Source organism: Puma concolor, chromosome B1, assembly GCF_028749965.1.
Source record: "Puma concolor isolate L17-30 chromosome B1, mPumCon1.1.hap2, whole genome shotgun sequence".
Lineage (NCBI taxonomy): Eukaryota > Metazoa > Chordata > Mammalia > Carnivora > Felidae > Puma > Puma concolor.
The window spans coordinates 176,401,535-176,428,489 of NC_141670.1; the positions used below are offsets into that span (position 1 = coordinate 176,401,535).

General features: G+C 40.2%; 1 protein-coding gene and 1 non-coding gene across 2 annotated transcripts in view; one reads left to right on the forward strand and one right to left on the reverse strand.

The window, feature by feature from the left end:
- The window catches only part of NWD2 (NACHT and WD repeat domain containing 2), a 184,890-nt gene that overhangs the window by 142,151 nt on the left and 15,784 nt on the right, over window positions 1-26,955 (reverse strand). The window lies entirely within an intron of this gene.
- On the forward strand, window positions 22,449-22,555 carry LOC112859109 (U6 spliceosomal RNA). The gene has a single exon (XR_003223429.1). It is a non-coding gene; the product is annotated as a U6 spliceosomal RNA (small nuclear RNA).

Consider the following 26,955-nt stretch of genomic DNA (forward strand, 5'->3'; position numbering starts at 1 on the left):
AGGGAGGAGGGACTGAAAGTCTCTGTGTCACCTCAGGGAATGTACATTTGTTCCAATTAGACTACTTTTTGCCTTACGTGGGCATAGGTGATGTCCGGAAAAGGCTGGAACCTCTGTAGGACCCAGCCAATGAGGAACCAGGGGAAGGCCCTGCATGCAAGGAGATAAACTGCCTGCTGTAACTGTCCTGAGTATGTCGGTCCTTCAGACACCCAGTCTTCCAAGAAAGTTGATTAAAGCCTCGCTTCACTGTGCTCTGAGCCTCCGCGTCCCTTTGACTGGGTCAGTGGGTTTCTTTCTCACATGAACTGTGATGATTACATAGGAGATAACAGAACAGACCAAAACTGTGTAAGAAGTTGGCGGTTTTGGGGCACCCGGGTGGCTCAGTCGGTTAAGTGTCTGACTTTGGCTCAGGTCATGATCCCATGTCTCATGGGTTTGAGCCCCGCTTTGGGCTCTGTGCTGACAGGTCAGAGCCTGGAGCCTGCTTTGGATTCTGTGTCTCCCTCTCTCTGCCCCTCTCTAACTCACACTGTGTCTCTCTCACAAATAAATATTAAAAAAGTTTTTAAAAAGTTGACAGTTTTTATATTAACCTTAGTATTTTATTACTAGTGTTTCTATTGTTAAGCAGTGATGAATCTCCTTGTATCATCAAATATGATGGATAAAAGGTACCCAATGCAAAGTATTCACAGAGATTTAGGGGAAGATGAGTGAATCATTACTTCATGCTTTTAACCTTTTTATTACATAGGTGGTTTGACAAGATTAAACAAACATTGATTATTTGGCACTGAAAGTTCTTGTTGAGTTACAAAGTGTAAAAGTGGTTACCACAATGCTGGGGGCATACCACAGCTGACCTTTGATCAACTTGGAGGTTAGGGATGCTGTGCCCCCACCTTCCCTGCACTGTAAAAAATCTGCATTTAACTTTTGACTTCCCCCAAACTTTGCTCTTATCCTAGTGTTGACTGGGGGGAACCTTACTGAAAAGAAACAAGATGATTAACACAGAATTTTATACACGTATCATATACTGTATTCTTAAAGTAAGGTAGTGAAAAGAAAATGTTAGGAAAATCAGAAGGAAAACAAAGTATATTTACAGTACTGGCCCTGTATTTATTGAAAAAAAAAAAATCCACATACAAGTAGACCTGCACTGTTCAAGCCCATGTTATTCAAGAAGTCACCTTGGGTTCCTCCTTACATCCTGGGAGCTATCATCATCATTAAGGACACTCCTACCACTCTTTCTCTTTTCCTCTGTGACCTTTCAGCCTTGAGTGGGCGGGAGTGCCCTGTCAAGGTCAGAATGTGGGGAGGGGCTGGGGCAGCACCACCCAGCTCAAATCGCACCTTCCTTGTTTACTGTGTGACCTTCTGTGTTACTTAACTCTGGGGATAACAGAATGAATCCCATAGGTGCAGGCAAAGAAATCATGATTTAATACAATAGTACTTTAATAAATAAAGAGCTTAAGAGGAGAAATGGGTCTCTGTCCTCCCCCCCCCCCGCCCCCAAACCCCTGCATGGCTGCTCTAGTCTCCCTTGAGGGTCATCCAGACATGGCTTACAGATGCCTTTCTTTCTTCTCCTCCCATCAGGACTTTGAGGGAGTCTTTATTTTGCCAACTTTATATTATCAACTTTTAACAAAATGTCTGGAACAGAGCAGCTTTAAAAGAAAAAAAAGATAAAATCTACCAACCCCCTCAACTGGTCCCAGAAATACTTGGTGTGGTGCAGAAGAGAGGAGGCCAAGACTGCCCCATGGGACATCCACCGTCCCAGGTAAACAGGAAGGAAATCCTTCGTAAAAACGTTTAATCAGAGTCCTGCAATAGGCATTTCTGCTTTTCTCTTTTGCGTTCATATTTAACTACGCTGAGGTTGTTTTTACCCACATCCTTTCACTGGCCTGGAAGCTCCACAGGAGCAGCGTTCTGAAATAGCATGTGGGTCAGCTTTCCTCCACCGTCCTCCAATGTCCCCCCTCATTTTTTCCCAAGCCAGGAGGTCGATCTGTAGAGAGTGTCAGCTTCCTGTGATTTGTGGACCCTGGGAGCCACAGCAAGAGGCCAGGGGGAGAAAGGAGAGAGAGAAGTCATGTCTTTATTTCGCAGGGTCCTGCCCTGTAAAGTCCCCTCAGGAGGGGGCCTTCTCTTTGCATGATCCTGTAAACATGCTTCTCCAGGATCCTTTGGACAAGGGGTGGGTACAGCTCTATTATCATTGGCCCCAGGGGGCTGCACCACCCCTTGTAATTTCTCTCCACTCCTCCAAAAGCTTTGTTAAAAGTGCCTTTTGTAAGCCCCCCAAGAAAGGATCTAGTGTGTGCCATCTGTTTTCTGCTGGAGCCCTGACTGATACAGTACTCTAGGTATACACACAGAGAGCCACAAAACAACCATCTTCTTTCCTCCCACTAGGCAGCTAGACAGCAATGTTTCCTCTCTTAATTCCTATTTAGGACCCAGGTACTTCCCCCTTGCTGCTTACCACCTATTCCTACAAATACTTCCGTGAATTCTAAAATGATCAAGACTTCTCCATTCTTTTTCTTCCTTTAGGAAATTCTTTTGAGAGAAACAATCTTTGCTATAACTTCGGAATAATTTTCCGTATCTTAGTTTTAGTTTTAGTTTTGTTGTGTACTTTTTAGAGGCATCATTTCACTTGATGATTATACTCTGCTGTCTGTGTTTAAATTTAGCTACGGGTGATAATATAATCTGAATGGAAAGCGGTAAATTTTTCAAGATAAATTCTGCTCTTAATAGCTGAATTTTTTCAGTGAATAGGAAGAGTTTTAAATAAACTTACAAACATTCCATTAACAAGAAATGTAATATAAAATAAACTATTTTTGAGATAATTCAGATACAACAGAGATGCTTCTACTTTTCACTTCATTTTTTTTTCAATCTAGTCCAGATATTACAGCAAGTTTAAAACGTATTTGAGAATAATCAACATATTTATTTACAATAAAATTCTGTCTCTACATATCATTTTGGGAAGTTCTACTGCTGAATTGTGAAATGAACAGCTAATTACTATGTTAACTTTTTCCTTCTGCAGGTACAGTCTTAGTATTACAGAATTCTTTTTTTGTTGTTGGTAAATCAACCCTCCCATTTGGTGAGGATCATTTTCCAGCAAAGGTTTTGTCCTATTTCTATTTATTTTGGCTTCCAAAGGGATGGATATTCAAAAGGAAAGCAGAGAAACATGGAGCTGGAAATCTGTAAAACAAATCATAATGAAGTTCCTTGCACAAATAGATCTAAAACCCAGAAAAGTCTAGCAGTGAATTCTACATCTTCTCTATTTAAACATATAGTCTGATATTAACCATGTGTATTTCTCATTATTTTCATCTTGCTTCGCATTCTGTCTTCCTTTTTTTGACTGTTATTCTTGATATCATATAAAAGAGCCAAATGCAATGGAAACAAGTGCCTATACTAAATTAGTCTGGTTTGTCCTAATGTTTGGACAGAATTGACAACAACAGAAGATTCAGGAAGCTGAAATCTTAATAATAAGCTGCACTTAATTTACCAAGAACGTGCCCTTCTATTTTGGGTGAGAGGGCTATAAAGCCAATTGTACATAATGGGATGGGTGAGGATGCCAGTTAAATCAGAAAATGGGCTATTCATCTTGTAGGTGTATGTGTTTTGGAAAATAGCCCATTTCTCTTGTGCCATGGCTGGGTCAATTTCACTATACTTATAAATGGTCAAGGAAGTGAGTGCTAGTTTCCACAAAGATTCAGAGGATGTCAGAATGATCGAAACCCTCACAAAGGCAGCAATGCATATGACGATTCACTTAAGTGCACTTTTCCCAACTCGTATGGCCACGTTTCATCAATTTTAAGTCGCACATTTGATGAAAAACGTCACTTAAAATTACTGGTGTCTCACAATTGCTGTTGACCAGCAAGGTGGCCATGGAGGTTGTGCCAGGGCAGGGCAGGCCGTGGGGGTGACATTTTATCTGCTGCAGGTAAAGGGGATCGCTTGTTTTGGAATACTGAGTGATGGATGGGTATGGCTCATTCCCAGTGGCATGTTTGATGGAAATGATCATCTCAACAACAGACAAGTGGGAAGGGTCAACGGGTAGGGAAAGTCATGGCTGAAGAAAGCAAAATTATGGCTACAGCTACGTGTGCATCCAGGGAATACCAGACAGGACCCAAGCTATTCACATACTCCTAACCAAACCTAAGGTTAAGCAAATGTACATAAAAAACCTCAAAGGGCCTAGAAAAAGTAAAGGTCAGAGCAGAATTTAAAATAGCCTGAGCTTTGAATGCATTACTTACACCACACATAGATGCACAGATCATGGACAGAGGACTTACTGGCAAGGTGGTTGAGCATAACTTCGCACCACCAAGCTACAGAGATACATGGTAAACCCCCAGAAAAGCAGACCTAAAAATTAAAACAAGAGAATATCTATGGTCTATGTATACATACAAACTGAGCAGTGGTATACATTGAAGCGTTTGACAGAGGAGACAAATTTCACAAAATTAGATCCAGTAAGTTACTACACAATGAAATAAAACCCAGTGACAATAACAATCTTCAGATTATTATTGTTATTATTATCAGTGGAAATATCTAAATACAGAGTTGCTAATATTATCTAAATGTCCAGTCTTCAACAAAAATATTGTGAGACATGCAAAGAAACTGGAAAGTGTGACTTGTACTCAGGAAAAAAAAGTAGTCATTAGAAAAGTTTGAACATCCCCTAATACTAGAGCAGATAAAAGCTTCAAAGAAGCTCTTAGAAAGAAGTCCCAAGTAGTAAAGGAAACCATAGTTAATGAATTACAGAAATGCATGATGGGGGGGCGGGGTCCAAAATGGTGACACAGGAACACCATGGACTTACATCCTCCACTGGGTGACTAAATCTACATGCACAAATAAAGCAATAGCTGCTGAAGAACAGAGAGATGACTGAACAGCTTCTGCACAACAAAGGAGTGACCACACAGAAAATAACAGAAGAGATGACACAAGGGAATGATGGGTAAACTCACACCTAGCACTGTGACCTGCAGTAGGGAGGGATAAGACTAAGGGACCATCAGTAGATTCACCGTCCTGGGCCACAGAAAAGTGAACTAACCTTAGAGAGTCTGCCAAACAGCAGAGGAGCTGCTAGAACACTTTCCAGGGGTCAGTGGTGCTGGTGAACACCATTGTTTACATTCCCTCTGTGCCTTGATAATAGATGGAAGCAGAGTCTGGGTGCCCCAATCTGCCTACTGTCCCAGTGAACGCTGGGTCCATAGCCCACACCAGCCCTAGCTGCTCCTCAAGGCCGCCCCCAACCTGTGCCACCCAAGTTCCACCTCTCTCACCAAGGTGGCCCTAGTATGGCACTGACTGGGACATTCCAGGACAGAGCCCACTATAGCTTAAGTAATCTCATCAAGGCAGCACAGGTACAAAGCAATTCCAGGACCTTCTAGCCTGCACCTGCTTCAGCTCCAGTTGTCCCAGTAGGTACCCCCTCACCCCTATGTAGAGCTTCCTGAGATCCCTTGGCCTGTGCCTGCCTCAGCTTCATCCATCTTGCCACAGTGGCTCCTGTGTGGAGTGCCCAGAACCCCCCAGTCTGCACTGCCTCAGTTTTTGCCATCCTGCCAGGCATGCCCTGCATAGAACACCCTGGAGCCCTCTAAGTCTGTGCCTGCTTTAGTCTCAGCCATCTTGCCAGGGTGGTTCTGGGGCAGACTGCCCTGAAAGCCCAGCCTGTGCCCACTATAACTCAAGCCAGCCAACTAAAGCTGTCAGGTATACACAGTCTATACAAGGGACATTACCACACAAGGCCACTCCCTTTAAGACCAGGAGAGATAACTGTTTTGCCCAATTCATAGAAACAGGAAGACCAACAAAATGAGGAACAGAGGATTGTGTCCCAAATGAAAGAACCAGGCAAAATAACTAAATGAAACACAGAAAAAGTCTTCCTGATAAAGAGCTCAAAGTAATGGCTAGAAAGGTGCTCATAAGACTTAAAAGTGATGAACTCACTGAGAACTTCCACAAAAAGATATAGAATACAAAAGAGAACCAATCAGAGTTGGAAAAATACAATAACTGAACTAAAAAATACACAACAGTGAATCAAGAGCAGATTGGAGGATGCAGAATGGATCAGTGATTTAGAAGACAGGGTAATGGAAAGCACTCAAGCTGAGCAGAAGAAAGAAAAAATAATTAAAAAAAAAATTAGGATAGGTTAAGGGACCTGTGAGACAATATCAAGCATGTGAACATTCACACTATAGAAATCCCAGAAAGAGAAAAAACAAGGAGCAGAAAAATTATTTGAAGAATAATTAAAACTTCCCTAACCTGAGGAAGAAAACTACCATCCAGGTCCAGGAAGCAAAGGGAGTCCAAAACAAGATGAATTCAAGGATGTCCACACCAAGACACATAATAACTAAAATGTCCCAAGATTAAAGATAAAGAGAGAATCTTAAAGGCAGAGGAGAAGCAACTAGTTATGTACAAGGGAAACTCCATAAGGCTATCAGGTAATTTTTCAACAGAAACTTTTGCAGGCCATAAGGTAGTGGGAATATAATCAAACTTCTGAAAGAAAAAAAAAAACAAAACTCTACAACCAAGAACACTCCACCTGGGAAGGTTACCATTTAAAAATTTAAGGAGAGGGGCGCCTGGGTGGCGCAGTCGGTTAAGCGTCCGACTTCAGCCAGGTCACGATCTCGCGGTCCGTGAGTTCGAGCCCCGCATCAGGCTCTGGGCTGATGGCTCAGAGCCTGGAGCCTGTTTCCGATTCTGTGTCTCCCTCTCTCTCTGCCCCTCCCCCGTTCATGCTCTTGTCTCTCTCTGTCTCAAAAATAAATAAACATTAAAAAAAAATTTATAAAAATTTAAGGAGAGATAAAGAGTTTTCAGACAATGGTGGAAACAATCCCACTTACAATTAATTACATCAAAAAGAATACCTAGGAATAAATTCAACCAAGGAGGTAAAAGAGACCTGTACTGTGAAAACTATAAGATGGTGATAAAAGAAACTGAAGAGCACACAAATAAGAAGATACACTATACTCATGGATTAGATGAATATTGCTGAAATATCCATCCTACCCAAAGCAACCTATATATTCAATGCCATCCCTACCAAAATACCAACAATATTTTTCAGAGAACTAGAACAATCCTAACATTTATGTGGAACCAAAGAAGACCCAGAATAACCAAAGTGATCTTGAAAAAGAACAAAACTGAGGGTATCCCAATTCCAGATTTCAAGATACACTACAAAGCTGTAGTGATAGAAACAGAATGGTAGTGGTGCTAAAAAAGACACGCATCAACAGAACAGAGAGACTAGAAATAAACCCATGTGTATGCAGTCAATTAATCTACAACAAAGGAGGTATAAACTGAAGACAGGTATCAGTTGAAGACAGTCTCTTCAACCAATGGTGTTGGGAAAACTGGACAGCTACCTGGAAAAGAATCAAACTGGACCACTTTCTAACACAATACACAAAAATAAACTCAAAATGGATTAGATACCTAAATGTGAGACCTGAATCCATAAAACTCCCAGAAGAAAACAAAGGCAGTAATCTCTTTGACATCAGCCGTAGAAAAATTTTCCTAAATATATCTACTTTGGTAAGGGAAACAAAAGCAAAATTAAACTATTTGGATTACATGAAAATACAAAGCTTTTGCAAAACAAAGGAAACCACCATCAAAAAGACAATCTACCTGATGGAAAAGATATTTATAAATGATATATCCAATAAGGAGTTAATACCCAATATATATAAAGTCCTTATACAACTCAACTCCAAAAAACAAAACCAAAAAAAAAAAAAATGCAATTAAAAATGGGTAGAAGACATGAATAGACATTTTTCCAAAGAATACATGCAGATGGCCAACAGACACATGAAGAGAGGCTCAACATTACTCATCAGAGAAATTCAAATCAAAACCACAATGAGGTATTACCTCACAACTGTCAGAATAGCTAAAATCAAAACCATAAGAAACAACAAGTGTTGGTGAGGATGTGGAAAAAAAGGAACCCTCATGTATTGCTGATGGGACTGAAAACTGGTGCAGCCAATGTGGAAAACAGTATGAAGTTTCCTCGAAAATTAAAATAGAATTACCATATGTTCCAGTAATTCCACTACTGGGTATTTACCAAAAGCAAATGAAAATACTAATTCAAAAAGATATTATGTACTCTTATGTTTACTGCAGCATTATTTATAATAGCCAAGATATGGAAGTCATCAAGTGTTCATCCATACATTCATAGATAAATGGATAAAGAAACTGTAACATATATATCCAATGGAATAACACAACCATAAAAAAAATATTGCTCTTTGAAACAACATGGATGGATCTAGAAGGTGTAATGTTGTAAGTGAAATAACCAGAGATTGACAAATACTGTACAATTTCACTCATGTGTGGAATTTCAGAAACAAAAATAAATAAAGAAGAGACCAGCAAAAAAACCACACTCAAGGGGCGCCTGGGTGGCTCAGTTGGTTGGGCGTCCGACTTTGGCTCAGGTCATGATCTTGTGGTCTGTGAGTTCAAGTCCCGTGTCGGGCTTTCTGCTGACAGCTCAGAGCCTGGAGCCTGTTTCAGATTCTGTGTCTCCCTCTCTCTCTGACCTTCCCCCATTCATGCTCTGTCTCCCTCTGTCTCAAAAATGAATAAACGTTAAAAAAAATTTTTTTAAATAAAATTAAAAAAAGAAAAAACCACACTCAAATATAGAGAACTGGTGATTGCCAGAGGAGAGGTGAAGAATGGGTGAAATAAGGGATGAGCACTGAGTACTGTATAAAATTGTTGAATCACTTATTGTACACTTGGAATTAATATAACACTGCATGCTAATTATGCTGAAATTTTAAAAATAGATTAAAAAATTTTAAAGTAAAAAAAATGAAATGAGTCTAGAAGGTGACTAGAATCCACTGAATAAAATGGAAAACACTAGAAATGGTAAACGTGTGTTAATAGAAAATACTCTATAGGTGTATTTTTTCATTTTGTATCTACCTACGTTAAAAGATATGTTATATAAAGCAAGAATCAAAAAACTTTTATTGAGCTTATTACTTATAGAACTATAACTACATATGGCAATATTAATGCAAAAGGGGAGGGAACAGAATTATTTTCAAGTACATTTTCTACATTTTAGTGGAACAAAGTCAATCGTAATCTAAAGAGATTGTGAAAAAATAGATTTATCTTATGATCCCTAGAACAAATGCAAAGTAAACAATTTTTAAAATATAGTTTAAAAATCAATGGAGGAATTAAAATGGCATACTACAATATTTACTTAAGACAGAAAAAGGCAGTCAAGGAGGAACAGAGGAATAAAAAGACAGAAGGCACATAGAAAACAAGTAGCAAAATGGAAATCTGAATTATGTTAATTCAACTACATTTACTATTATTATTATTATATATCAACGGTCCAAAAACTCTAATTAAAAGGCAGTTGTCAGACTTGATTAAAAAAACAAGACTCAACCAACTGCATGCCGTCTACAAGAGACATACTCTAGATTCAAGGATACAACTACGTTGAACGTGGAAGCATGAAAACAGATATGAATGCCATGACTGGCCTGGAATGGTTGTAGTAACATCAGGCAAAATCAGCTCTAGAACTTTTACTAGATACAAAGAGATACTTTGAATAAAAGGGTCAATACATCTAGAGGACTTAACAATGATAAATGTGTACCTAAAGCAGGGCAAAAATTAACAGAATTAAAGGGAAAACCAGTAGATTTCAGTAATTGATAAGACAAGTGGGAAGAACAGCAAGTCAACCGATAGAACGCTTTACCCGATGTATACAAAATATACATTCTTTTTGAGCTTACATGGAACATTCTCTGAAACAGACCATACATTATGCCATAAATGCTCGGATTAGAAAAGTGGTTTAAAATCAATAACTTCAGTTTCACTGTAAGCAGATATATAAAGGGTAAATTAAATCCCAAGTAAATAGAGTATAGAATATAAGAACAGAAAGGAATAAAATAGAAAGCAAACAGAGAAATTAACATAGCCAAAAGATGGATGTCTAAAAAGATTAGTAAGATAAATAAATAATACTATAATGATTATATTAGCAAAACTGATTAAGGATAAAAAGAAAGGAAACTCAAATTATTAGTATAAAAATAAAGGTCATACCACTAGGCACCCTATGCTAATAAATTCAACAACTTCAGTAAAACAAATTCCTTGCAAACCTCAGTCTACCAGGACTGACAAAAGACAGAAAACCTAAATTGTCCTGTATCTTTTCAAGAGTTGAATTATAAAATATTCTCACAAAGAAAACACTGGCTCACATGACTTCAGTAACATATTCCGTCACACCCACTTAATGAAGAAATAGTATCAATCTTATATAACTATTATAAATAAATAGAGGTGACGAGAATAATTCTCAATTCTTTTTGAGGCCAACAGTACTGATATTCAAATCAAACAAATACAATGCAGGAAAAGAAAGCTACAGATCACTATCCTTCATGAGCACAGACTAAAGGTCCTGAAAATATCAGCAAATCAAACTCAGCCATAAATATTAAAAGGTAATATATGATGACCAAGTTAGGTTTATCCCAGAAAGGAAAAGACTAATTTAACATTTGAAAATAAACATGCAATTAACCACAACAACAGAATTAAGGACCGAGAACCCATAAGATTTTGAATGATGCAGAAAAGTCTTTAATAAAATGCAAACCCATTCATAATAAAAACCCTCAGAAAATTAGGAATTGATTAGAAAATTTTAAATATGAAAAAGAGCAACCGCCAAAAACCTATATCTAACATCACACTTTATAGTGAAATATTGAGCATTTTCTCGTAAAATTGGGAACAAGGAAAAAATATCTTCTCTTACCATTTCTGTTCAAGAAGTTACTCTGAAGTATAATAGGCTAGTGCAATAAAGCAAGAAATAGAAATAAAATGTGTAAAGACCTGAAAGGCAGAATTGTAACTTTTTATTTCCAAATGACATGATTACGTATCTAGAGAATGCTAAGGAATTTACAAAAGAATTATTTGAACTCATAAATGAACTCGGCATAATCATAGGGCATATAAGGTTAACATAAAAATCAACTGTATTTTTGTATACTAGCAGCAATTAGAAAATTATATAAAATAGTTCCACTTAAAATGACATATTAAAGTTTTTAAGTACTTAGGAAAGAATTTTTAAAAATGTGTAAGACCTAGGGGCACCTGGGTGGCTCAGTTAGTTAAGCCTCTGGCTCTTGATTTTAGCTCAGGTCATGATCTCATTTTGTGAAATTGAGCCCCAAGTCAGGCTCTGTGCTGACAGCATGGAGCCTTCCTGGGATTCTCTCTCTCCCCTTCTCTTTGTGGCTCCCTGCTCACACTCTTTCTTAAAATAAACATTAAAAAAAAAAAAAAAGAAATAAAAATGTGTAAGACCTGTTCACTGAAATCTATAACGCACTGTTGAAATATCCATGTTCATAGATTGGTAGACTTAATATTGTTAGGATATCAATTATCTTTAAATTCATCTGTAGATTCAATGGAAACCCAATCAAAATCTCAGTGGGCTGTCTTATAAAAATGGACTCATTTTAATATATACATGGAAATTAGAAAGATCTGAAATGGCCAAAAGAATCCCAAAATAGAAAACCATGTTAGAAAACTTACATTACCTTATTTCAAGACAATATGAACACATAGTGATACTGAAATAAGGACAAAGTGACCAACAAACCAGAACATGGTCTAGAAACATATCCACACACACGGGGTCAACTGATTTTCAACAAAGCTGTTAAAGCATTTCAGTGGGGGTAAAGAACATGTTTTAGACAAATGGCACAGGATCACTGGATAATGTATAGAAAATGAATCCTAACCCTGGTCCCATACCTTATATAAAAATTGATTCAACCTGCATCAGAGACTGAAACCTAAAAGCAAAAATTACAGTTTTCAGAAAAAAAAAATATAAGAGAATAATTGCTATCCTGGAATAGGAAAAGGTTTATTTGGACAAAAAAAGCACTAAATATATAATTGGTAATTTTTCACCAAAATTAAAAACATCTGCTCATCAAAAGATATTTGGAAAATGAAAGGTACATGTTATAGACTGTGAATAAATATTTGCTATATATATACATGTTTGAGATATATATATTTGAGATATATATATAATACATATATATATCTGACAAAGGACTTGTATCCAGAATATATAAACAATTTTACCAATTAATAAAAAGACAAAAACCCAAGCTGTTAAAGACTTGGAATACACCTCACAAAAAAATATGTACGAATGGCCAATATGCGTAGGAAAATGTGAATATTAGTATTCCTCAGAGGGATACAAATTAAAGCCTCAATGTGATACCACATCACACTCACTTGAAGACTGACAATATTGACTGATGTAAAGTACCTAAATCACAACCAGTTTTTACAAATTGACAGCCTTTGAGTCAGCAATTCCACTCTTGGGTATTTAATCAACAAATGAAAATATATACAATGAAAGATTCTCAAAAAATGCTAACATCTCAATTCATAGGAGAAAAAAAACACTGGAAACCTCAATGTCATCAAAAGAATAACAATAATATGTTTATAAGACAGAATAGTACTTAGCTGAGTGAACTATACCACACAATGATGAATCTCCAAAACCTTATGCTGAGTGACAGAACGCAGATGAAAGAGTACCTATTGTATGATTCCACTTGAATGAAGCTCAAAAATAAACAAAACTAATCACTGGCAAAGGGATTAAGAAGAGTAGTGCTCATGAAGGGTGGAAACTGACGGATGAGGAGTCCATGAAGAGCTTCTGGGGGCAAGGGATATGTACAGCTCCATTAGGGTGTGGATACACAAGGCAATACATTGTTAAAACTCATTAAATTGTACCCTTAAGATCTACATATCTTAATGCATATAAGTTTCACAAAGGATTACTGGATCATTCATAGATAAGACTGTAGATTAAACTTCCACTTTTTAGTTTAATATTCTAGACCTCAGTCTTGTGTAGCTCAGATTCTCCTTAATTAAAAAGTACAATCAACCATTAAGAGCAGCACAAGAGGAGACAGCATCTGGATGTCCAGGATCAAACCAAATTGGGACTGGCATCATCAATTTCAGTATACTCCTTTTTTTAAAACTTACTTGTGATTGTAAAACACATGTTATTTATTCTAGCCCCAGATACAGGCTATTATATTTAATTCCTATGAAATCATCCATGCTCACATCTATGTAATACTAATAAATCTGGAATGTACTCTAACTGATCTTACTTGGCTAAAAACAGACTTTCTCTCTTTCTCTCTCTCTCTCTGAACAATTAATGGAAATAAATCCTGAGGATTTATGCTTTAACAATATTTAAATAATTATGGATGCAATTGGTTATACTGGGTTTTTGGGAGAATCCTGGCGCAGATACTAATTTGCTACTTTAAAAAAAATTTTTTTTAAGTTTATTTACTGACAGAGAAAGAAAAAGAGAGAAAAAGAGAACATGTGCATGCATAAGTGGGGGAGGGGCAGGTAGAGAGGGAGAGAGCATCCCAAACAGGCTGTGCACTGCCAGCACAAAGCCTGATGCGGGCTTCAACTCACAAATCGTGAGATCATGACCTGAGCAGAAGTCAAAAGCTCAACCCACTGAGCCATCCAGGAGCCCCCTAACTTGCCTCTTATGCTTAATATATTGCATAGTACACCTGTTTTGTGGCTCCTCTATTTGCCTCCAGTCTCTCTCACCTCAACTCACCATTCATATTGCTACCAGAATAATTTTCTTAAAAATGGATTTCCTCATACCAACAGTCTGCCTTCTCCTTTAAATATTACCAAATAGCCTTTTACAAGCTCTTACCAATTATAGGACACATCACTAATGCTGATGAGTGACCTTACTGCATAAAAATATCATGTCAACCTAGTTTTGTAATTGTCTTATCAACATTCAAGCTACGTTTTGTAATACTGCATATTCATTGGATGACTTTCTGGCAAGGTACTGTCCAAGGTGCTAAGAATCAACACATGCATAGAACAATCCCAGTTCTTTAGAAGTTAACAATGAATTTGGGAAACAAGGCATAGACACTAGATAAAGTGAAGCAATAATGTGAAAGGTCTATGATTTAAAAATCAGCATTTAAGCAATAATTTTCCCAGGAGTTCATTCAGAATGGTTTCCTGCAAGTAGACCTTAAAACTGAAACACAAATGCTTCATTTGGGGGAATATGTGAGGGTAGAATACAGGAAGAAATCAACTAGCTGGTAGGATGATGCCAAAATATGAAAGCCTAGCAACTCAGACTCTTAAGTTCAGACTTTATTCCAGAGGTGGTGAGGGGTAATTTAGAGGTTTCCAAGTTGAGAAGGGGCAAACATATGGAAATAGTTTCTTGAATACAAAGCTATAGTCTTTCTACAGAGGACTCCTACAGGAAGTAAGACAGGTCATAGGAACAGGTAAGGGTAAAAGCTGATAAAGAAGAGTAGACAACCTATGACACTGGGGTCAAATGGCTTTCACAGTTCTTATTACATGCAATTATTACTTTCTATTTCTTTGTTTCTCTCCCTCATTAGACACAAAATCCTTGGAGGCAGAATCAATTTTATATTACTTGTTATAATGCTTTCCATTATTGTTACAATATTAATTCCTGGCATATAGTAGGGACTCAACTCTTGTTTTTTTTTTTTTTTTTAATTTTTTTTCAACGTTTTTTATTTATTTTTGGGACAGAGAGAGACAGAGCATGAACGGGGGAGGGGCAGAGAGAGAGGGAGACACAGAATCGGAAACAGGCTCCAGGCTCTGAGCCATCAGCCCAGAGCCCGACGCGGGGCTCGAACTCACGGACCGCGAGATCGTGACCTGGCTGAAGTCGGACGCTTAACCGACTGCGCCACCCAGGCGCCCCTCAACTCTTGTTTTAAAGAACACATTGGGGTGCCTGGGTGGCTCAGTTGGTTAAGGGTCTGTTCTTGACTTCGGCTAAGGTTATGACCTCATGGTTTGTGAGTTTGAGCCCTATGTGGGGCTCTGCACTGACAGGGTGGAACCTGCTTGGGATTCTCTCTCTTTCTCTCCCTCCCTCACTCTCTGTCCCTCCCCCCTTTGCTTGCTTTCTGTCAGAATAAACTTTAAACAAATTTATAAAGAACACATTAAGAGCGAGAGGTATGATTGCAGGACTCTGGTTGCAAGATCTTTATCACTCCAAACTTAAAGTCTTTAACTTTTGTAGGTCTATAGATTGTGGCTAGATGCATCCCTAGGTGAGGTGCTCAATTCAAAGGAAGGGTCTTGTCATCTACATTTTCTAGAGAATAAGGCATATCAAAAAAAAAAAAAAAATGGACAGGACCCCTTGATGTCTACACTAGAGGGTAAGACCCTCCTTTTGTTCTGATTAATAGATGCATAAGAATTCTTAAAAGCCACAGGCTCTGATGGAGTTGATACTGTCAAGGGCTGCAATGCTTTTCTCCTTTTCCTCAGCATTTTTCCTGCAGCTCCTTACCTCCCGCGGTGAAACGGCAATAGGTTCCTTAACATGAGTGACAGCTCCTACTATGCATACATAATCATAGTAAACCCTCAGTAAGTAATTAATTGGATGACTGCTTGTATGAATCATAGCAAGTTATGGAAAAACTCCTATTCTGCAATGACAATTTCTAATTAATGTGAACATGAAATATTTATGATTTATACCAACACAGTCATAAGAAGTGGTCTTGGAATCAGGAGACAGTCTCCACCTAAAATTTAGTTTTCTGTTTCTCTGTGTTTCCTTTATGGTCACATGCATTCTGTAACAATTCATACTCTTTGCTATAGGTCTTTTTCTACCCTGAATTCTACTCATCTTCCAAGTTCCAGCTCAAGCGATGACATTTTTCAAGTCATCAAGCTCTTTTGTATACTTAATTTCTCTGAATTTTTAGCACTTATTTTAATTAACCTGGAGCTGCCTCAAGATATCTCTTCTTTTACCATGTTATCTTCAACTGCATTTAACACACTGACTATACATTTACTATCAGTATTGCACAGTAGTAGGTGCCAGGTGGGAGGGGTGGGGTGACAATGAGAAAGACATATGCACTTCCTCTAAGGATTCAGTGTGTTGGTATAACGATCCAGAGTAATATATGATCAATGTCATGAAAAAGAAGATAGAGGTGGTGTAAGTAACAGCAATATAAATTAAGATATATAAAGTGGGGTTTGAGAAGTAACACCAGGTTGGAGGCTACAGCAAGTATTTTTTTTCCAACACCTTTTTCCTTCTTTCACCTCTTGTGAGAATCTTTTCCCCATTTCCATTCTCCAGCTTCAATACGTGACCATCTGGACACAGTGATTGGTCTAAAGGCTGAACATGTGACCAAAGCCAAGCCAATTGAAGTCCTTCCCACCCAAGTGTTTTCAAACTCTAGCTGAAGGAGACTGCTTCTTCTTTTTTTTTTTTCCTAGTTAAAAGTTGTAAAACTGTGAGACCGAAGTAGCCTGTGGCCACATCTATTTCCACCAAAGTCAGAAGTGTTGGTCTGAGATAATTTGGTAGGCGTGTGGAGAGAAGCAAAAAGCAGCAGCACACAGTCCTAATCACGTTCAAGCTCCTGACTGTTACAAACTGAATACCTGTGTCCCCCGAAATCCATGTTAAAATCCTAATCCCTAAATGTGCTGGAGGTAGGGTCTCTGTGAGGTAATCATAAGGTCAAGAAGGTGGAACCCATATTGGGATTAGTGCTCTTCTAAGAAGGGAAAGGGAGACCACAGCCCTCTTTCCCAGCCATGTGAGGATAGAACAAGGCATCCTTCTGCAAGCCAAGATGAGGGCTCTCACTAAAAACTGAATGTACTGGCACATTGATCTTGGATTTCCCAGCCTCCAGAACTTTGAGAAATGAATGTTTGTTGGTTTAAACCACCCACGCCTATGGTATTCTGTTGCAGCTGCCCAAACTAAGACACCGATCCTACCTATTTCCGAGGTCAGATTCAGCCCTGACTTGCCCCTACACCATTAAATTGCTGGCATTAATACAACTCCAGTTCTTGCTTAAATTAGTTTGAGATAGGCTTCTGTCCCCTGCAGACAAAGTGTGCTGGCTAACCTGGGAAAGTCACAAGTACTGAAGGGAGAACACTGCATTCAAGACCACTCTTGAAGGATGGGTAGGACTCCAAAAGGTGAACAAGAGACAGGAGGATTCACAAACAAAGGCAGAGAGGAGAGAAAGGGCAGGGCTGTAGCCAGAAACAATGCACTTAGGGAGTTTGGTGGGAAATGAAGCTGAAGGCAAAGACTGTTGTTATAGCATCTTCAAATCTTGGCCGCAAGGGTGGTTTTTTGGTGGCTTAAAGTTGTGGTAGGCTAAGTAAGGCCCCTCCCCCAGAACATTCAGATTTTAATCCCTAGAACCTGTAACCATTACCTGACATGACAAAGGGGACTTTGCAGATGTGAATAAACGCAAGAACTTGAAATGGGGAGATTATTTTGGGTTATCTGAGAGGACCCAATAATCACAAGTGTCCTTATAAGAGGCAGACAGAAAGATCTGGTGAGAGGAGGAAGTGTGACCATAAAAACAGAGTCAGAGGTAGAGATGTGACAATGGGAGCAGAGGTCAGAAACAGAGACCTGAAGGTGCTACACCACTAGCTTTGAAGCTGGAAGGGGCCACGAGGCAACAAATACAGGCAGACTCCAGAAGCTGGAAAAGACAAGGAAAGAGACTCTCCCCTACAACTTCTAGAAAGAATGCAGACCTTTTCAACACCTTGACTTTAGCCCAGAAAATCTGAGTTCAGATTTCTGATCTCCAGAACTTTAAGATAATATATTTGTACCGTTATAAGCCACTAAATTTGTAGTAACTTGTTAAGAAAGCAACAGAAAATGAATTCCAATCTTTTATGTTTGTTAGATACTTTCTAACTTCAGAGGTCATTGTCAGTAACTACACTGTAAGCTCCTGGATATAAATCCCATGTCACATACTTCTGTGTGTCTTTACACAGAGACTGTTCAGAGCTGGGTCAATTAAATCTTAGGAGTTTGTATAATTCACGGCAGCTGACCCTGTTTGAACTATAGCATTTGATAATCTGGATCTTGAGGACTTACTCTCTTTTTTAAAATATTTATTTTGAGAGAGAGAGGATGCGTGTGTGTGCCGGGGAGGGAGAGAGGGAGAGAGGGAGAGAGAGAATGAATCTCAAGCAGGCTCTCTGTGTTGTTAGCACAGAACTTGATGTATGGTTCAATCTCACAAATCAGGAGCACATGACCTGAGCTGAAATCAAGAGTCAGACACCTAGCTGACTGAGCCACCCAGGCACCCCATTACTCTCCTTTTGGAAAAGAATTATTCAATACTTGATTATCACAAAGTATTCCTTTTTTTTTTTTTTTTTCCCTTCCACAGCTTCACTTTTTTTGGAAGGTAGAAAAGCTTACAATCAAGTCACGGAAGAGGCTGGACTGGGCTTGAGAGGTAATAACTTGCTTGGATTGGATTTTAATATTCTTGAAATTTGTATTATTTTGAGTATTTAATGGCAGGGAGACCTATTTTGAGATTCACTCTACCCTACAGATTCTGCAGTAAACACTCCTGCATATTTGGATAGTATAATCCTTATGGCAGAAATATTGTGCCCAAAACAAATGTATTTTTTTTTAACTCTTGATGATTGAAATATGGTATTAGAGGACTATAGTATTTTAAAATATACTATACACATCCAGAGGTGCCTGAGTAGCTCAGTTGGTTAAGTGTCCAACTCCTGGTTTTGGTTCAGGTCACGATCTCACGGTTCATGGGATCAAGCCCTGCATCAGGCTCTGTGCTGACAGCATGGAGTCTGCTTGGGATCCTCTCACCCTCCCCCACTTCCCCTATCTCTGCACCATCCCCCACTCACACTTTCTCTCTGAAGATAAGCAAACATTAAAAAAACATATACTATACACATCTAAATGTGATTCGTCTTTAGAACTTAAACGGGAATTAAACATTTTTATGTGTGCATAGAATATAGTTGCATCAATGATACAGGGCTAGATCCTGCATATTTTGCTTCTGATTTTATTTCTTATTTAATGAAGTCTCATTTTTCATCTTTTGAACATTTGAAAATGTCTGATTATATGTTAAGGGTATTTGTTTTCATTTTGTTCTGTTAGGGCAGGGAATTTTAAATGCTACCACCTCACCAGCTTTCAAATATAGACTGAAATATCTGCTTGACGTATGGACACATCCAGATATAAATATATGCAGCCTCCTTGGGCAAAAATCTCCAGAACGCTGAGTTTACTGACTGTACAGCAAAATGACCTATTTAGGAAAAAGGTCAGCTGATTATAAAAAATCGAAATGATGAACAACGCAACTCCAGGATGGGGGAGGATAGAGAAACCTCATTTTACCTAAGGGAAAGAAACGATACAGACCACACATCCACCAAAAGCAAAGCAAACTCTTCTGAAGTTCTGGGAAGATACAAGGTTTAAGCCAGCGATTTCACCTTCAGTGAGCCACTCAAATTCTCCAGGTCTTCCTATATCATAGGAAGGGGCTGATAAAAAATCATCACCTATCCCATCTGAATTCAGCCAGGCACTAAATTAAAATTGACAGTTATCTGTTAGCTTTGGGACTGGATAGACAGATTGAAGGAGTCCACTGTCTAAAACCTCCCCGGGTCTGTTGGTGTTATTTCCATCAGAAACGAATAGAATGGCTGTTAACTGCCCTGCTGCCATAGTCTGGAATCTCCATCATAATAACGATCAGATACACCCCTAGCACTCTCTTTAATTGCTATCTTGTTTCGGGAATGCTCAGAAAGTGGTTGTTCGTCATCTCACTGTGTACAGGAACTCCGTAAACACTCAGGAATAAAAGCAATCTTTAATTAATTCCGATGATCATCCAAAGCCCTACTGGTAAAATCATTTCTTCTTTTTTTATTTTAAATAATTTAGGGCCCATTCCAGCCTATCATTCAAGGGTCTCAAATATTTTATCTTCACACACCTTGGCACACCTCTGATTTTTTCCCCCTGCTGTATTCTTCCTGAATATTCTCCCCTCCTCCTTCCTTCTCTGCTTTTTCCTCTTTTCCCCTTCTTTCCCACCCCTGATGCCCCCCCCACCACGTACATGTACACACACACACACACACACACACACTCATTCTACTTCCGTTCTGAATTATCAAACCAACAACTACCATTAGTGTGTCCACTACACCAGGCACAGTGCTAAGTGCTTTCCATACATTATCTCATTAAACCTCACAGGAACTTTAAGTCAAATGCTATTTTCAGCCCGGTTCAGTGATGAGGAAACCAATGCTCGGGAAGGTTGAGGAGGAAGACGCACTGCCACAAAGTGGCGGAGCCCAGATACCAGACCTAGCGCTTTCGGATTCCAGAACCTGAAGCCACACAATTCTCTGTCATGGTTAACATCTTGAAAGCTTTCACAACCCGCGCTCCCTCAGCCTCCATACCAGACTGGGGAAGGGAAAGGGGCAGACAGCTCCAGCCACGCAGGATTTCTCTAATGAATGAATCCACGAATGAGACTCTTGGCCACCTTGGGGATCTGCTATGAAAACATGTGGCTTATGTGTTCTCCTTTGCGGACTGTTCCGTTTTCCGGCCTCAGGTATAGGTCTAGTAGATACAAAAATGCCCTGGGATCCTAGTAGCTGTGAAAGCTGCACCATGTAGCCCCTGGTTGTCCCTGATGGGGGGTCACATCACAGCTGCTGCTGCTGGGCTGCCAGAGGCCCTAGGCGACACTCACTCAGGCCTCTAATGTTGACAGCCATCACTCTCATGGCTGCTACTGCCCTCACCGAGGCCGACGTGGTAGTGTTGATGGTCCTTGCCCCATCAACTTTACCATGGGCTCCTGAATGACTGCCCTGGTTTCTACTCTCAAAGAATTTTCAACAGGGTTCCTCAGGGCTTTAGTTCAAGCACATGACAGGGGTCCACCTGGAGATATACCGAGAAGCAAAGCAGCCTGGGACGCTTTCCAGCACCCAGAGACTAAGACGGACCCCACCCTCTGCCACCTCACAGAGGACTTCCGATCTGCCCAGGTCACATATGAGAAGGTGGCTTCTTCTTTTAAGTCTTATTCCCATGGTTTAGGGCACGCTGTCACCTGCTAAGTCAAAAGATCCAGTAACTGTGTCTCTTATCCCGTTCTCTTTTAATTCCTAGAAGCCAGAGTAGGCAGGGGATGAAAGTTAGGTTCCACATCTTTTTACTCTAATAGGATGCTGAAGGAACTGCCGAATGAAAAACAAACAAGTACAGATCAGATTTGTAACAAATCTGCCTTGAAATTTTCTTACACTCACTCTTAAAAATAACCCGAGTCAATAATAAATGTACTCCCCCACAAATAAACAGTAATCCTTATCTTTTATGGATAAAGTTGGTTTCTGGAGCTAAGCCTAGAAATTATGCTAAAAGAACATGGTGGCCCCATGTGATCTGGCCTCCCTAAGTTCCCTCCAAAGACTGATGTTCAACAGAGACGCACTAAGCACAGCTTACTGGTTGCTTATAAATGGCATCTGTCCTGGTTGGTTGGTACCTGGCAATATGGGGGTACACACTTTTGTGAAAACTGCACTGCCTCCATCTATTCCCCACCACACTGATCTTGCTGCTCCTTGGGTCTCCAAAGGCATGCCTTGCCACAGGACCTTTGCACTTACTGCTTCCTCCTTCCACTTACTGCTTCCTCCTTCCACTTACTTCTTGGCAGAAGTGCTTGGCTCCCTTCCGCCATTCATGTCTCTGTTCAAATATTATCTCCTCAGACAGACTTTCTCTGACCACTCATTACTGGGAGACAGTACCTGCCCAAATGCTTCCTCTTTATCTCACTCTACTTTTCCTCATAATACATACCATCACCTCCACAAACTTTACAAACAAATGTATTTGCCTTTTTATGTCATGGTCCCTCCATCTGAACGTGACAACCACAAGGGGTAGGGGTAAAGTGTAGTTATTTAGCATTGCTAAATTCTATCCTCAAGGCTTAGAACGGTGGTTTGTATGCAGAAAGCCACCAACAAACACTTGTTAAATGACTATTGTCACCGATTAAAAATGGGGTCTGAGAGTAAAAGGAAGAAGGCATGCTGATTCTGGTGGCTCTAAACTTCCTTCTGGTGATAATTCTAGGAAAGCACTTTTTAAAACGTTTATAATAGTGCTGGCTTTGGCACCACATATACTAAAATTGGAATGATACAGAGAAGATTAGCATGGCCCCTGCACAAGGATGACATGCAAATTCATGAAGCGTTCCATATTTTTGAGAAACTTAACAGAAGACCATGGGGGAGGGGAAGGAAAAAAAAAAAGGTTAGAGAAGCAGGGAGCCAAAACATAAGAGGCTCTTAAAAACTGAGAATAAACTGAGGGTTGATGGGGGTGGGGTGGGGTGGGGTGGAGGGGAAAGCGGGCGATGGGCATTGAGGAGGGCACCTGTTAGGATGAGCACTGGGTGTTGTATGGAAACCAATTTGACAATAAATCTCATATTAAAAAAAATAAAACGTTTATAATAGCTATGGCCTCGTTAAGATGTCAACCTTGATAGGCAGCTGGAAATAAACATTCTGGCTTAATACAAACAGAATATAAATGCTTCCTAATTGTGTCATCATGGCACACATCTTCCTTCTCCTACTTAGTGGGCAACAAAGATACTGTGGTGGATGAGTTGGTTTTTTTTTTTTTTTTTTGAATGACTGCCAGCTAGTTGAGCCAGGCTTGATGTCACTTCTTTACCTGCTGAGGTGTCAGCAACCCCCAGGTAAACAGATAATGGAGCTAATAACGGTAACAATCCTAGTTAACATTCAATGAAAGCTTATGAGGTTCCAGGCATGTGATAAGCATTATCACAAGCTTTACCTCATTTGAGCCTCATAAAAATCCCAGCATATTTTCAATTTTAGAGATAGGCAAATCTAGGATTAGAGGAACGGACTGCTTTAAGGTCACGGAGTCGGAAAACGGCAGTCAGAAAATGGCACACCGCAAGTGCTCCAACCCAAGTGTTTCCGACTCCTGAGTCCGACCCTTTACCCTCTATTACTAGCCCCCGTAAGCGTTGTGTGCTGTACGTGCACACACACAATGTATTCCACCACAAAATTCAGGGTAGAGAGCCAATCCCTTCCACCCAGGAGTTCACACACAACCATCTGACCCCAAAGCCCAATGATTTTATCATCCTAAAGTCTCATCTGTTGGCCTAAGGAAGGGGCCCTTTCTGCGTATTTCATCTTGCTCATGCTCCCCATCTTCCTACTGAAACTTTGGTCAGAGTTCCTAAATCCCGCCCATGTCGTCCACTGACTTGTGCCCTTTGTTTTACTTTCCACATTCAAATCAACAGTGCACATTCATGCAGTAGGTTCAGAAGGAGGACAGGCACTATTATCCCTCTTCTTCAGGAGATGGAATGGACATGGTCACCGAGTCAGGAAAAAGGGCTATTAGACCCCACACTCCCTCTTCCTGCACAGAAATAAAACAAGACGGAACTGCCGAGGAGTTTCATAGAAGTGGGATAATGTAATACTGGAGCTGGAAGATGTCCCAGAAGGTCCTGTTTCTCAGCCACTTCATTCTGCAGATGAGGCAAGTGTCCCAGAGAAGATGCCCAAGGTCACAGAGCTATACCGTCCAAACCAGACATTTCAGTCCATGTTCTGCCCCCCACCCCTTACCATCTCACAATGTCTCCAGGACAAGAACATTCTCCCATATGCGCACACAAGGCCATCAGAAGGCGAGGAGAAGGTCTCTGGTGAAAACACAGCTCTCCAACTTCTAAAGGGCTGTTACGCAAGCCTGATGGCACATGATTTAAATGGAACATAAAATGAAATTTGCCATAAAAAGGATGTTTCAGGAAGCGGCAAGGTGCCTAACTGGTCCTCAAAGACACAATGTCGCTAGCCCATACCACTGGCACAATCGCCTTCTCACTGTTCTTGTGAGAAATGCATGGGCACGTAAAGCTGCACGGCCACAGTGCGGGTTCACGACGGACCTCTCTTCACCTCACCCCCAGTCCCTGATTTCCCGGTGGGAAGGCACCCGTCTCCCCCCACTTCCTCCTCAGTGGCTACAGCAGGAGACGGGGAGCTATATGTGTGGAATGTGGCTTACTGGGAACTTGGGCCTCAGGGCTTGGGGACCCTAGGGCTGGGCCTCCATGGCCAGCCCAGTGGGCACCTAGCTGGCCTGTGGGTGAGGCCCTATCAGCCCTGGGATGAAGGAGTAGGGGAGCCATACAGGCATGAGGAGTTTGGGTATAGTGACGGAGGGTTACTTCACTGAGGAGGGACTGGAGGCAACAGGGACAGAACCACCACAGGAGGTATGGGATTTGGGAACCAGAGGTGGTCCTGGCAACAGCCGGACCTGCAGAAACACCCAGCATGGCCGGGGCATGAGGAAGACTGCCCCCACCTCACTGCCCTCTCCACTTCCATTTCTCTTCAGGGGTTTTTAAATTCAACAAGCATTTCTTGAGTAAATACTGTGTGAGCACTACTGTTAACACAGTCACTTAAGAGTCAGTTTCCAACTCATGTATTTGAAAGAGTTGTTTGTTTTTTTTTTTTTTTTTTTTTTTAAAAAAGGATGATTCTTTGTTTCTGCATCGGGCTCACTGTTTATATACTACAACAGAATTTAGTGCTCAGAACTCCATAAAAGAGACAATGGAGGGGTTTTGTTTCTGTAGAAAAGAAGATGGGGCGGCAATGCAAGCTGGTGCAGCCACTCTGGAAAACAGTATGGAGGTTCCTCATAAAACTAAAAACAGAACTACCCTACGAACCAGCAATTGCACTACTAGGCATTTATCCATGGGATACAGGTGTGCTGTTTCAAAGGGACACATACACACACCCCCATGTTTATAGCAGCACTACTAACGACAGCCAAAGTATGGAAAGAGCCCAAATGTCCCTCGATGGATGAATGGATAAAGAAGATGTGGTATATATATATACAATGGAGTATTACTCAGCAATCAAAAAGAATGAAATCTTGCCATTTGCAACTATGTGGATGAAACTGGAGGGTATTATGCTAAGTGAAATTAGTCAGAGAAAGACAACCATATGACTTCACTCATATGAGGACTTTAAGAGACAAAACAGATGAACATAAGGGAAGGGAAATGAAAATAATATAAAGCTATATAATATAAATATATAGAATATATATAATTATATATAATATATAATATATATAATTTATATAAATATATATATAATATAAAAATAATATAAAAACATGGAGGGAGACAAAACAGAAGAGACTCATAAATATGGAGAACAAACTGAGGGTTGCTGGAGGGGTTGTGGGAGGGGGGATGGGCCAAATGGGTAAGGGGCACAAAGGAATCTACTCCTGAAATCATTGTTGCACTATATGCTAACTAATTTGGATGTGAATTTAAAAAAATAAAAAATAAAACAAGTTAAAAAAAAAAAAAGGAAGGAAGATGGGGACTCATGGTTCTAGAAACCGCCTCAGGTCACAGCGCTGGTAGATAGTGGGCAGTACTGAATCAAGAACTCTGGGGTTATGATTCCTGGATGCCCCGGACTCACATGAAACTCACAGCCTACCAGTTTGCACGGCTGTCCCCCTGGCAGACGCAGGTGCTGGCAGAGAGAAATCTGCATACCCATGTGAGGTCAGCTTATACACCCACCTGCTTACATACCCGCTGGGGCTGCCCCCCAGAGCAGAGGTCTGCTTTGATACTGCTCATGGGATTTGCAAAAGTGAAACCTGTTTTTTCCTCCCTGACAAGGTTGACACAGACTAATTTCTGAAAGGATAAAAAGAAGGAGAAACAAAACATTATACAGCAAGTACTGAATCCAAAAAAAAAGGAGTTTCAAACAGTTTTTAAAAATCTCAGTAACAGAATGAAAGCACTTGGCTAAGCCCTAAATTTCATTTTCTTCAGATAATCCTATGGGGCACATAAAGGGTGGCAGGCTCCTAGCCTTCCTCCATCAAGCACTCTGGCTCCCCTATCCCGAGAGGGACCAGATTAAATAGCTAGCCCTTTTCTAGTATAACCCAACTCCAAACTTGAGAAACAAAACTGTTTTGGTTTCAAGACTTCTAGATTCTGGAGCCTTCTCCTTCATTTCATTCTAGTCTGAAATCTGCAGAGCAGAATCAACAAAGAAATGAATGATAAGCACTCTCCAGATTGAAGTTAGCATCCGCCTGTTCCTGGACCTTGCACTGACTCAGTCAAGAGACCCATCTCCTCCCTCCCCTTCCCATCTCCTCTCTCCCCTCCTCCACCCCAAACACCAACACACAGGAATATCTAGATCATTTGCTTAGTATAACTCGGGCTTACAATGACCATTACACGCATACAATAAGAATTATCAACTGATGTGGGGCCCCTGGGTGGCTCAGTGATTTAAGTTTCTGACTTTGGCTCAGGTCACGATCTCATGGTTCATGGGTCTGAGCCCCATGTATGGCTCTGTGCTGACAGCTCAGAGCCTGGAGCCTGCTTTGGATTCTGTGTCTCCCTCTCTCTCTGCCCCTCCACCACTCTCACTCTCACTCTCTCTCTCTCTCTCAAAAATAAAATAAACGTTAAAAAATTTTTTTTTTAAGAATTATCAACTGACGTAACCATGGGGTCATTC